We start from the raw sequence: 15715 nt of genomic DNA on the forward strand, positions 1-15715 counted from the left end.
ATGGGAGTTAGATTATGTTCTTTATGAAAAAAAATTGCAAATTGTATATTTCCTCTCCAATACTACTGAAATGGATTCAACAGGATAGACTGAGAATACTACCGAGATGCTACTTACCAAAATAGGAAAAAACAAAACAAAAGAACAAAAATTCGGCAAACAACAAAAACTATTTTAAAATACAGTCTCAAATATTGAGACATAAGTCAAATAAAAATAATAGGGTTAATTTCACCTACACACCCTGAACTATGCTAATATTCCACACACACCCCCTCTACGTTTCATAATTTCACCTACACCCTGTCAGTAACGGCCGTCTAATTTACCAACGGGAATATGTAATTTTACTATTTTACCCTTTAATTATATATTAAAATTTATAACTGAAAAAGACTTTTACACCCTCTTAACACCATTTAATTTCTCTCTCTACCCTCACACACATATATATATATATACCCACACACTATATATATATATTTTTTTTTCTTTCTTTCTTCTTCATTATCGCCGGTGACAAAGCAACTACGCCACCGATGGAATACACAACAACCGATCTCGCCGTTTCTCCACCTCAACCTACCACCACCATGGCCGACCACCAACCACCATCCACAATCACCCTTTGCAAACAACACTACTAGCAGACCTAAGATCCAATTGCGAAAAAAAAAAACGTTGTAGTTGCAGGGTCTGTTTGGGAGGACAGAATGAAGATTGATGAAGTCGAAGGAGGTGTCTAAGTCTTCAACCCAAAATCTGAATCATGTGTTGTATTGGCAACAAGAAGATCGAACCCGATGGCGACGCGTGACTACCGTCACCGTTCAGCAATTTGAGTCATAACATTGCCAGAAAACTCCATCTCCATTGATCTCAAGGTTCATAAATGATCAGTTCACCGCCGACAATTCCTCCCCTGGAACTCACCTGATCTCACCGGAAACCCGACTCAATTCATTGTTATTTTTCTTTTTCGTTTCCAAATCAAATCAGAAAAAAAAAAAAATTAGAGAGAGATTTCCAAAAACAAAATTCCAAAAAAAATACAGAGAAGATTGTTATTTCCAAAAAAAAAAAACGTTATTTCCAAAAACAAAATTCCAACTAGAGAGATTTCCGAAAAAAAAATTCCAACTAGAGAGATTTCCAATTGAGAGAGGGTGGCTAGGATTCTACAACGAGAAGGGGATTTCAGTTCAGAAAGATGCAGAGAAGATTTTTTGGTGCATGGATTAATACTGTGGGCTCAATTCCGGCTACTTACAAAGTTAAAGCAATCGGTGAATGGTGTTCTGGGTTCGATAATATGAGTACACTGGATTAAACTTTTTGAGTTTATAAGTTAAGGGTAATTTTGTAAATTTGCATTGGTCAATGAGGTTAAAAATGTCATTTTTAAGTATTGAAAGGGCAAAATTAACCTTGTACAGAATTGTTCATGCTGACGCCGTTAGTTGCTTAACGGCAGGGGGTAGTTTGCTACATAAATCAAAACTTTAAGGGAGATAAGTGAAATTATGAAACGTAAAGGGGGTGCGTGTGGAATATTAGCATAGTTCAGGGGGTGTAGGTGGAATTAACCCAAAATAATATCTTCTACTTCTCTTTTTCTTTTAGGTAAAGACAAAAACAAAAGTTATGCGAAATGAACCATAATATTAGAACTAAAAATCAAACATCTTCTAATATTGTTTACAATGAGAATAAAGGATTTCATTTAAAAATCAAACATCTTCTAATATTGTTTAAGAATGAGAAAATAAAGGATTTCATCGTATATCTTTCTATATGGTTATCTTAGTTCAATTGAGTAAATTTTTTTTTTTTTTTTCAATTAATCATAGGCACAATATATTTGGAGATTAGACTCTAATGAGTTCCAAGAAATTGAGTACATAATGGTATTTTTGCAAACGACTAATGATATGAAATCTCGGAACTCGTGACTCTTTCATGTCGAAAAGGAATCTGTCAGTAATAATTTGTCCTATATCTATATCTATATATATATATTATTCTAAAAGTGTTTCGAATTTCGTAACATTTAAAAAAAAATTTTTTAATAAAAAGTCGCATTAATTCCTACCTCATTAAAACATACGAACCCATTAACAAAATATAGAATTGTAACATTTTAAAGGCACATAATAATTTAATACATTTTCTCTAATTCAATTCTACCTCATTATTAGACTATTATAAAAGTGTAAGGACTTTATTCTATTTTCAAACATTTTATATATATATTTTTCACTATTTTTACCAATTGTAATTTTTATTTATATTTATTAATATGTATAAATGAATTAACAAAATTTAGATTTGTAACATTTTAAAGCACATAATAATTTAATACATTTTCTCTAATTCAATTATAACTCATTATTAGACTATTATAAAAGTGCAAGGACTTTATTCTATTTTTAAATATTTTTTATATATTTTTTTCACTATTTTTACCAATTGCAATTTTTATTTTTATTTATTAATATGTATAAATGAACCAATTAAACTTCAATTCATTATCTTTTATGATCCAAAACTTTACATCTTTTTCTCTAAACTTTTCTCCCTCCCTCTACGTTTCATCCAAATTGAACAAAGAAAATATTTATTTTTCCAATTTAATAGAGAAGTTGGACAGTGCAGCATATTGAACGATTAGTCTTGCATCTCTTGGATTTTCCATCAGTTATGAAAAATCATATACTTTCATCACCTTGAGATAAATCCTGCTGCAAGAATGATCTTAATTTGGGCAAAAAACAGTTGAATGGATGCATTCGGTTGGAAATTGGAGCAAAACTTTTACGGAACTGAGAGTTAAAAAAATAACTCATTGGGAGGAAGAATTCCAATCTTCACTAAAATCCACGTAAGTTTCAATTTTCATTGAGTTTTTTTAACCGGCAGTAACTTTTTATTGCTTCTGTTATTATTTGCCATATTTATCAAATAGAATAAGATTTGTCATGTTCTTTGATTATTTTTTATTTTTATTTTTTCTATATAGAGATTACAAATTTATATATTTACGATGAATCGTTGTATGGGGGATTAAAAGTTTTTGTTCAGTTTCATTGGGAGGAAGAATTCCAATTTTTACTGGAGTCTATGTAAGTTTTTACTTTTCATTCTGTTTTTTTAACCAACAATAACGTTTACTGGAGATTTTTACTTTTCATTTGAGTTTTTTTAACCAATAATAACTTTTCGTTTTTCCCATTGTTATTTATCACATTTAAGATTTTTTCATATTGATAAATTGTTGTGTTAGTGGTTGAAAAGTTCTTGTTCAGTTTCATTCAGAGGAAGAATTTCAATTTATATACTGGAGTCCTTGTAAGTTTTACCTTTCACTGAGTTCTATTTTAACTTAAAATAACTTTTCATTTAGAGTGCTACTTTACTTCCGTTGTTAATTGTTTGTCATACTTATCAAACACAATTATAGATTTGTCATATTTATCAAATAGAAGAAGATTTATCCTATTCTTTGCTTCTTCTTTTTTCTTTGCCTGTTCTGAGAATACAAATTTATAAATTTCACCATGAATTGTTGAATTGGTGGATTAAAAGTTTTTGTTCATTTTCATGGGTATTTATTTATTTTGTTTGTAATTATTATTTTTTTGGTTGAGTAAGAATCATACAAATCACCTTTGAACTATAGCTATTTTTTTTTAATTTTTTTTTTTTTCTAATTGGTACTCACACACACATGTTTCTTGCAGACTCAAACCCCTGACCTCTCTTTGAGAAATACGAACTTAGTATCGCTAGATCACAGCCCTATTGGTGAACTATATCTATTTAATGTAATGTGAACATTAACAGTAGTTTTGAGGTTTTAGAAGTAATAATTGTTTGAACATTTGTGGAATTTTATTTTTAACTATTAGTTGATTCGAGGATCCATTGAAAATTGTCTTTTTATTAAAAAAGAAGTCTTTGGTGAGGAAAAGAAGCAAGGAAGTTGAACAAAAAGAGATGTAGAAGGGGGAAGAGCCATTAGATGGTGAGGATTTTACGAGACTTTAGTGGTAAGATATTTCGACAATTGCTTCGGTTATGGCTCTCTAATTTGGTTATACATTCTTACAACATATTTTAAACATTTTTTTCACTTCTCTTCGCTTCTTTGTTAGGGAAATAAGCGTATTTATATATTAGGAAATTGTTAACTTTTTTTTTAGCACGTTTTGTTTTCTTTGTTTTCTTTGTTTTATATAAGACCAATAAATGAATTAGATCAATAAATGAATTTCTAATTAGAAAGTTGAAAAAAAATCTAATAAGAGTTAAGTATGCCTCATACTCTCTCCATCCTAATATACATGTCCTGCCACCTAGAATCTAACTTTATATGATAGTGGAGTTTTAATAATTTTTTATTATATTAATAAGAGTGAAGTTTCAAATATGCACTTACTAAAATACAAAATAGTGTTCCGTATTTAGTGCAATTGTTTAGTTAAAAGGATCGTTTGAAAATGTTATAAAAAATAGTACATTTAATTTTGGAATGGGACATTGTTTTTTGGGACATCCCAAAATGGAAAGATGAATAAATATTTTGGGACCGAGGGAGTATTATAAAAAGAAAATGATACTTGCATAAAATACTCAAACCCAAAACTCAGGTGATGGTGGTGTGTCACTATAACTCTATTACACTTGACAAAATTTTAAAGACAAAACTATCTTTAACAGAATCCCAATTAGGAAAGAATCTCAATTACTAGTAATATCTGTATTCATCCATCTTTATCAGATAGTCAAACCATTCTTTATTTTCTTCTCACACCCTTTTCTCCATTACCATAATTGATTCCCAATCAAGATACTTTTTTTTATTTTTGAGTTATGATGAAAATTTTATAATCTTCATTTTTTTTTTTCATTTTTTTTTTTTTTCATGTTTTGTGAAATTTTGCATATTCTTATACATACATACATATATATATATATATATATATATATATATATATATATTCTAATGATTTCTTTTTAGAAATTTATATATTATTATAAATCTATCTAGAGAGAGATAGTGTTCTAATAAAATTTATAAAATGAATTTAAGGGAATCTTAATTATAGTTATTTTTGAAACGATGATCTCAATTAATTGCCTAAAAAAGGGAGCATGAATACAAGAATGCAACATAAGGGTAATTTTGTCTTTGAAAATTCATGTTGTTTTAATGGATATGCTAGTGGGACCATTTGATTGTCAGATTAATTTGTCTTTATATGCCACGTATATTCTGCCTACCAAATCGATCTAATATTTCTGCGTGAGTATCACGACTCATTATATAATAAGTCAATTTTAATCACAAAAAGAGCAATGATACACCACTCACATAACACAATTTTTTTTTTTTTGGTACTCACACACATTTGTCTCTTTTGATATTTGAACCCTTGACATCCCTTTAGGAAGTAAGGCTGATATCGCTAGGCCATTGACCCATTGATCACTAACACAACACTAAACCGACATCCTCCAAGTTTGGAGGTTGTATCATTTTTTTACCCCAAAAAAGTGAGTATATAACAGTATTTTTACAAATAAGTAAAAATATGAAAACTCAGAGTTCAGACTCTTATCATGTCATAAAATGAAAGGATTATGTTCGTAATAGTTTGATCTATATATATAAAACAAAAGATGCAATTTTCTTTCTAAACGTTAACTAGACCAGTCACAAAACACAACAAAAATCAGTAGAAAACCATCGGGCAGAGAGAGCTATAGGCACAAGAGAAGAAACTCGTCAGACTAGGTGTGACTATCTATGCAATTACATAAATCAGGTAGAACTCACTAGCCTAGTTCTGACCAGGAATTTATACGGCTATATACAAAAGCATGAAATCACCAAATATTTTGTTGTATATGAATGTTGGATCGAATCTATATGCATATAATGTCTCACATTGTAACATATTGGTTGAGAAGTATGAAATATCCAAAATTTTGACCGATTTAATCTGACTATTTTTCTGAACCCATTTTTTATTTACGCCATAATTACATGAATGTTGCTAAGTAGCATATTCTTACAAAAAACACAAGAAGTTGTTTGAGGGTTTAATGAAACTTTCAAATTGGCAAGGGTACCATTTTCTGAAAAAATAAAATTACAATCTATACCATTATAAAAGATGCGATTTTCTTTCTAAACCTAATGTTAACTGGTAAACTCCACTACCAAAACACAACTGCGATAGTCTCTTTCATTTCAGACCAGTAATTTATATACTGCTATATATAATTGACGTAAAACATGTAATCGCCAAATAGTTTATGTATATGAATGTTGGATTGAATCTATATGCATATAATGCCCCACATTGTAAGTATGAAGTACCCAAAATTTTAACCGATTTAATTTTTCTGAACCCATTTTTATTTACGCCATAATCACATGAATGTTGCTAAATAGTATGATAAATTAAACAAATATTTTATGTATATGAATGTTGGATTGAATCTATATGCATATAATGCCCCACTAAGTATGAAGTACCCAAAATTTTAACGGATTTATTTTTCTAAACCCATTTTTTATTTACGCCAGAATCACATGAATGTTGCTAAGTAATATGATAAATTAAACAACTATTTTTGCATGATATAAAAGTAGCATGATGAATTAAACAACCATTTTTGTATGATATATGGATACATATACATATAAACATAAATGCATTCTTACAACAAAAAAATAAATAAATAAATAAATAAAATTAAAATCTATATATGCTTTTTTTTTATTATTATTGTGTTTAAGATTTTGGAGAATACTTAAATAATATGTCTTTTAAAATATACTTTTTATATTGTGTTTTAGTGCTTCATGCCACTGGATGAGCAGATTGGCAAATTCCAATGAGGAAAATTACGAGTTCATATTACAAAGATGGAGTTAGATTATGTACTTTATGAAAAAAATTTACAAATTCTATATTTTCTCTCCAATAGTACTGAAATGGAGTTATCAGGATACAGTGAGAATAATGGGACAGAAGATGTTGTTTTCTGGAATCATAGAGCTGATGTTTAAAAACAATGTTTGTGTTTAGAAAAGAGTTAATAAAAACAGGTTAAAATACAGTTTCAAATATTGAAAAATAAGTCAAATAAAAGTGGTAACTTCTATTTTTTTTTTTTGTCTATATAAAAACAGAAGTAAAAGTTCTGTTAAATGAGCCCTAACATTAGAACTAAAAATCAAACATCTTCTAGAATCACACACACTATTTTTTTAATTCATATTAGAAATGTATATATTAATCATCTTCGATAATATTGTTTACGAATGAGAATAAAGGATTTCATTGTACATCTTTCTACGTGATTATCTTAGTTCAATTAAGTAATTTTTTTTTTTTTTTTTTCAATCATAGAGGCACAATATATTTGGAGATTAGACTCTAATGAGTTCCAAGAAAGTTAGTACCGGTATTTTTGCAAACCAGTATTGATATGAAAACTCAGAGTATATAAATACTCACAATGCATTATAAGAATTTAATTTGAAGTAATAAGAAGTTTATATGAGAAAAATGAATTTCTAATTAGAAAGTTGCAAAAAAATCCAAATAAGAGTTAAGTATGCCTCATATTATATAATAAGTCAATTTTAATCACGTGCATCATACATGAAATTAACTAGTATATAAAAAAGAGTAATGATATATCCCCACTCACACAATACTTAAATCAACATTTTCAAGTTCGGAGGTTGTATCATTGCCGTGAAATTAACTAATATATAAAAAAGGGCAACGATACATCCCACTCACACAACACTAAATCAGCATCTTCAAATTTGGAAGTTGTATGATTTTTCTTGCCCCCAAGAAAGTGAGTGCATAACGGTATTTTTGCAAACAAATAATGATATAAAAATTCGGAGCTCGCAATTCTTGTCATGTCATGAAAGAAAAAGAATGTGTTGGTAATAGTTTGATCTATATATATATAAGAGGCATCTCGAAGGGTGTATATATAAATGATATTCTGAAATTAAGAGAATCATACAACAATGTCCCAAATTGCAGCAAATCAAGTCAAAGCTCAAATCCCCAGTCTGGTAAATAATGAACATAGAAGAAAAGCTAATCATTAAGAGATAAGAAAAAGAGTGGAACTGAGAAACCAACAAGAAGAAGAGTCGAGGCAACCGAAAAATCAACAAATAAGTTCAAATCTGAACATCCCAGTTTTGACTGTCAAAATGTTTCTCCAGAGCAATAGTATAAATAAATTAAACAAGTTGACCATATATACTGGTAAGCAGTTACCCAAAACTGTCAAAATGTTTCTCCAGAGCAATAGTATAAATAAATTAAACAAGTTGACCTGGTAAGCAGTTACCCAAGTCATTTCAAAGAATAACTAAGTTGAAACCACTTTATTTCATTCCATTTTTACCTACCAAACTAATCTTAAGTGTGGGGTTTCACAACCTCACAAGTCCTACAACCAACTTCAAGAGCTTGGTAATAAGAGTTATATAACTCCACCAAGGCTCATGAAGTTTGACATCTATAGTACAAGTAAAAAAAGTTTTTGAACATACAAGTAATACTATCGTAAAAGGCGAACAAACACGAATTGATTCAACTAGGTATATGTAATTTAGCGACAAACACGAATTGATTCAACTAGGTAAATGTAATTTAGCGACATCTCAAAACAGCCAGTAGTCCTAGGCCAAGCTGTGTTTTGTTGACTCGTGACCTCATCAGAATAGATCCGGGCTTTTTGATCTGAAGACATATAGGATAAACATAAACCTGAATCAATCCAAATACAATCCAATGTAGCACAACTGTGGATAGATATCAACCCATGTCTGTTTTTCTTAACCCCTTTTTATTTACACCCTACTCAAGTGAATGTTGCCACGTAGCATGACAAATTAAACAACCATTTTTACATGATACATAAATAACACGATAAATTAAACAATCATTTTTGCGTGATATATGAATACAAATACATATAAACATGAATATATTCTTACAAAAAAATATATATTACATTTAAACATAAAGACATTCTTACAAAAAATAAAAAACTTAAATAATCAATGTATGATTTTTATAATATGAGACGTGTACGTCCACAATATAGAATTTTAAAGTTATGGTGAAAAAAAGGATAATGTAGTATAAGAGAAACTGTCAAATCTCGATATTAGAATAGTATTTCAAAGGTATGGTGAAAAAATGATTACGTAGTCGATGAGGAAATTGTCAAATCTCGATAAGGAATTTTATAAATCTTGTATTAACGAGTGGATGGAATTGATAACTTTTCGTAGTTCCCATTGTTATTTATCATATTTAAGATTTTTCATATTCTTTATTTTTCTATTTATAGAATACAAATTTATAAATTTCACCGTGAATTGTTGAATGGGTGGATTAAAAGTTTTTGTTCATTTTCATGGGTTTATTTTGTTATTACTTATTATTATTATTATTATTATTATTTGGTTAAGTAAGAATCACAGGAATCATTAATTATTACTCTATTTCTACTATAAGAGTTACATTTCAACTTATCATATATATATTCAATAAAATGTGTTGACAATATTAGCCTTTGAGTTGCTTGAATGCTTATCTTCCCCAATAATAAATTCATATTAGTATTTTGGTGTTGTTGCCACAAATTTTTTATTAGACTTGTTGAGGGGAGGGAAGAAGATGTATTTATTGTTTTCATTACCAGTTATCTAAATGTTTAGCTTATATCATGGGGTATGTAACATATTGAAGAATGCTTAAACAGCTATTAGAATTGTAATTCTCCATAATTTACATGCTTTTATTGTTCATATCAACTTGTCTTCTCAATTGTGATATCTTAGATCTTGGTAAGGTTATAACTTTTTTATTTTATTATTTTATTTTTAATGTGAACGTTAACAGTAGTTTTGAGGTTTTAGAAGTAGTAATTGTTTGAACAAATTTTTTTTTTTTTTTTTGTTAAAAGGTAAGCTTTAATTGTTTGAACATTTGTTTACTAGAAATGTGGAATTTTATTTTTAACCATTAGTTGATTCTAGGATGTAATTGAAAATTGTCTTTTTTTATAAAAAAGAAGTCTATGCAGAGGAAAAGGGATAATGAAGTTGAACAAAAAGAGATGTAGAACTTTACATATTAGGAAATTGTTAACTTTTTTAGCACGTTTTGTTTTATTTGTTTTGTTATGTAAATAAATACTCACAATGCCAATAAGAATTTAATTTGAAGTAATAAAAAGTTTATATGAGAAAAATGAATTTCTAATAAGAAAGTTGAAAAAAAATCCAATAAGAGTTAAGTAAGCCTCATATTACCGAGTATATATTAAGTCAATTTTAATCACGTGCATCATCGCACGTGAAATTAACTAGTACATAAAAAAAGAGCAACCATACATCTCTAGTCACACAACACTAAATCGCCATCCTCTAAGTTTGGAGGTTGTATCATTTTTCTACCCCTAACAAAGTGAGTATATAATGGTATTTTTGCAAATAAGTAATGATATAAAAGCTGGGAGCTCCCAACTCTTGTCATGTCATGAAAGGAAATGAATCTGTCCATAATAGTTTAATCTATATATATAAAAGAAAAGATGCGATTTTCTTTCTAAACCTAAAATCACTCACAAAACACAACAATGACCGTCTCTTTCATATCAGACCAGTAATTTATACACTGCTATATACAGTTTGACGTAAAACATATAATCACCAAATATTATTTGTATATGAATATTGGATTGAATCTACGTGCATATGCCCACATTGTAACATATTGGTGGTGAAGTATGAAGCATCCAAAATTTTGACCGATTTAATCTGACTATTTTTCTAAACCCATTTTTTATTTACGCCATAATCACATGAATGTAGCTAAGTAGCATGATAAATTAAACTGCCATTTTTGCATGATATATAAGTAGCATTATGAATTAAACAACCATCTTTTTATTGTATGAATAACCATTTTTGCATGATATATGGATACATATACATATAAACATAAATGCATTCTTACAAAAAAAAAATTATAATTTATGTTTTGTTTGTTTTTTTTTTTTTTTTTTTGCTTTTTATATTGTGTTTTAGTGCTACATGCCACTGGATGAGCAATTTGTTAAATTCCAATAAGGAAAATGACGAATTCATGCTACTACGACGTGAGTTAGATTATGTACTATATGCAAAAAAAAATTACAAATTCAATTTTTCGGAGATCTGGAGATGATCTTTATCGGAATCATAGAGCTGATATTTAAACACAATGTTTGTGTTTAGAAAAGTGTGTATAAAAGAAATGTTAATAAAAGATGGTTTAACTAAGTTTTTGTTACCAAAATAGTAAAAAAAAAACCAAAAAAAAACAAACAAAAAAACAACAAAAACCATTTTGCTATTAAAAACTCTTTTAAAATACTGTCTCAAATATTGAGATATAAATCAAATAAAAGTGACTATTTGACATATAAATCAAATAAAAATAAAAGTGATATTTTCTACTTCTCTTTTTCTTCTATGTAAAAACAAAAGTAAAAAGTATGTCAAATGAACCCTAATATTAGAATTAAAAATCAAATCAAACATCTTCTAGAATCACACACACTATTTATAATTCATATCAGAAATGTATATATTAATCATCTTCGATAATATTATTTATGAATGAAAAAAAAGGATTTCATCATATATCTTTCTACGTGGTTATCTTAGTTCAATTAAGTAATTTTTTTTTTTTTTTTCCAATAATAGGCACAATATATTTGGAGATGAGACTCTAATGAGTTCAAGTTAGTACATAACGGTATTTTTGCAAACCAGTAATGATATGAAAACACAGAGTATTTAAATAAATACTCACAATGCCTTATAAGAATTTAATTTGAAGTAATAAAAAGATTATATGAGAAAAATGAATTTCTAATTAGAAAGTTGAAAAAAATCCAATAAGGGTTAAGTATGCCTTATATTATATAATAATTTAATTTTAATCACATGCGTAAAATTAATTAGTATATAAAAAAGAGTAATGATAAATCTCCACTCACACAACACTAAATTGGCATCTTCAAGTTTGGAGATTGTATTATTTTTTTTGTCCCCGAGAAAGTGAGTACATAACGGTATTTTTGCAAACAAGTAATGATATGAAAGTTAGGAGTTTGCGATTCTTGTCATGTCAAGAAATAAAAGAAATATGTCAGTAATAGTTTGATCTATATATATATATATATATATATATATATATAAAAGGCATCTCCTAATATATATCAATTTTTTATATATAAATAATATTCTGAAATTGAGAGAATCATAGAACAATGTCCCAAATTAAACAAATCAACTCAAGCTCAAATGCCCAGTCTAGCAAGTAAAGAACATAGAAGAAAAGCTAATCATTAAGAGAGAAGGGAAAGACTGGAATTGAGAAACCAGCACAAAAGAAGAGTCGAGACAACTGAAAAATCAGCAAGCTGTGTTTTGTTTACTCCTGACCTCATCAGAATAGATCCGGGCTTTTTGATCTGATGACATATAGGATAAACATAAACCTGAATCAATCCAAATACAATGCAACGTAGCACAACTGTGGATAGATTATCAGCCTATGACTGTTTTTCTTAACCCATTTTTTATTTATACTCTATTCACATGAGTCTTGTTAAGTACCATGACAAATTAAACAATCATTTTTACATGATATATAAATAACACGATAAATTAAACAATCATTTTCGCGTAATATATGAATACATATACATATAAACATTCTTACAAAAAAAAAAATTATAATCTTTTTTATATTGTGCCTTGAGATATTGGAGAAAACTTAAATAATCAATGTATGCTTTTTATATTATAAGTGGTCTACACAATTTTATAAGGAAATAGGTTATTGCTAAAAGGATTATGTATTTGATTAGGAAATTGTCAAATCTCGATAAGGAAATTGATAAATTTAATTGATAAATGAGGAGATGGAATTGATATATATATATATTTTTTCATCACAATGTATTACTTTTATATATATCATATTGGATTGAATTTAATTATCTCTGTGTTTAGAAAAGAGTTTATAACCGATTAATTACTTTTATATTACCAAACAGTGCAAAAAAAAAATTATTAAAGTGATAGCTTCTATCTTAAAAACTCTTTTTAAAATACAGTTGCTAAATATTAAGGATAAGTAAAATAAAAGTAATAGTTTCTACTTCTCATTACAAAAATTATGTCAAATGAATTAGAAGTAAAAATCAAACATCTAGAATCACACTCACTATTTATCTTAGGAGAGCGTAGAATTAAGACTTGTTTTCTCGTTTACTAAAATTAAATAGCAGATTATAATTCTTAATTTCATTAAGAAATGTATAAATTAATCATCTTTAATAATATTATCTACGAATGAAAATAAAGGATCTTACCGTACATCTTTTTACATGGCCATCTTCTAGTTCAATTAAGTCATTTTTGTGTCAATTTTTTTTTTTCAATCAAAGACAAGATTAGACTCTAATGAGTTCTAAAGAATCTGTAAAGAAACGTGCCCAATCATTAGTGTGAGTGATATTTTCTCACATTTCAAAATAAAAAATGTGAAGCAAATCAAGCCCCCAAGAGAAGAAAGTGAGTACATAAGTTTTTTTTGCCAAGATGATATGATAATAATAATAATAATAATAAAAAATAAACCATACAATACAAATATGGGCATCACCTAATGCTAACAACTATTAATACCTTGCTTAGATGTCTAAAGCCAAACACTTTCTTTTCTTCTCCTTTTTCTCTCTCTGCTCTTCATCTGTAAATGACCATCCCACCATTTCACTCCCACCTCGTGAAAATATATACCAGTGGACAAGTGTGAAGGGCAGAAAGTCTATCATCCAAGGTCCTGACCACGGTATTTTTGCAAACGAGTAATGATATGGAAACTCAGAGCTCGCGCCTCTTATCATACAATACCATGTTGGCATCCTCCAAATTCGGAAGGTATATTATTTTTCTATATATAAATAATATTCTGAAATTGAGAATCATAGAACAGATGTCCCAAATTACAACAAATCAAGTCAAAGCTCAAATGCCAGAGTCTAGCAAGTAATGAAAATAGAAGAAAAACCAATCACTAAGAGAGAATATAAAGAGTGGAACCGAGAAACCAACACAAAAGAAGGGTCGAGACAACTAAAAAATCCACAAAAGTTCAAATCTGGACATCCCAGATTTGACCGTCAAATGTTTGTCCAGAACAGTCGAAAAGTGAAAACCTAGGCAAACAATTTCATCCAACTACTTCAAAAGATTTCTGTCAAAAATTCATAATAACGTACCATAGAATTCCTACATTTTTATCAATTTTTCGCATAAACCATAAAAAGTGAGTTAATTCTACTTTTATCAATTTTTTGTAACACTAATTGTTGGGTTTCAGAACCACTTCACAAGTCCGACCACCGCCACAACCAACCTCAAGAGCTTGGTAACATTTTAAAGCACATAATAATATAATACATTTTCTCTAATTCAATTCTACCTCATTATTAGACTATTATAAAAGTGTAAGGACTTTATTCTATTTTCAAACATTTTTTATATATATTTTTCACTATTTTTACCAATTATAATTTTTATTTTTATTTATTAACATGTATAAATGCATAAATAAAAAAAATTAGATTTATAACATTTTAAAGCACATAATAATTTAATACATTTTCTCCAATTCAATTTTACCTCATTATTAGACTATTATAAAAGTGTAAGGATTTTATTATTTTTTTTATTTTTAACTTTTTTATTTTGTATTTTTATTTTTAATGTCAACTTTAACAGTAGTTTTGAGGTTGAAGTAGTAACTGTCTTAACATTTGTTTACTAGAAATGTGGAATTTTATTTTTAACCATTAGTTGAATCTGGGATAAGATATTTCAACAATTGTTCGGTTATGAATGTTTTTACATTCATACAACATATTCTAAACATTTTTTTTCACTTCTCTTTGTTTCTTAATTTGTTTTGTTAACTTTTTTTAGCACGTTTTGTTTTCTTTGTTTTGTTATGTAAATAAATACTCACACGCCATGTAAGACCAATAAGAATTTAATTTAAAGTAATAAAAAGTTTATATGAGAAAAATGAATTTCTAATTAGAAAGTTGAAAAAAAATTCAATGAGTTAAGTATACCTAATATTATATAATAAGTCAATTTTAATCACTTGCATCACACGTGAAATTAACTAGTATGTAAAAAAAAAAAAACAATGATACATCCCCACTCATACAACACTAAATCAGCATCCTCTAATTTTAGAGGTTGTATCATTTTTTTCTCCCAAAAAAGTGGGTACATAATGATATTTTTGCAAACAAGTAATGATATGAAAGCTCGGAACTCACTCTTATGTCATATGAAAGGAAAGGAATCTGTCCGTAATAGTTTGATCTATATATATAAAAGAAAAGATGTGCTTTTCTTTCTAAATCAAACGTTAGCTGATCAGGACCGTCTCTTTCCTCTCATACCCATAATTTATACATTGCTATTTATGTAAAACATGTATAGCAATACCCTCATCAGGCACAGTGATATGCAATACCATCACACCTTCCACAAACTTCACCTCACCTTAAACACCTATCC

Source organism: Cornus florida, unplaced genomic scaffold (assembly GCF_030987335.1).
Source record: "Cornus florida cultivar Cherokee Brave unplaced genomic scaffold, ASM3098733v1 CherokeeBrave_3.0.0_Hap2_Chr10, whole genome shotgun sequence".
Lineage (NCBI taxonomy): Eukaryota > Viridiplantae > Streptophyta > Magnoliopsida > Cornales > Cornaceae > Cornus > Cornus florida.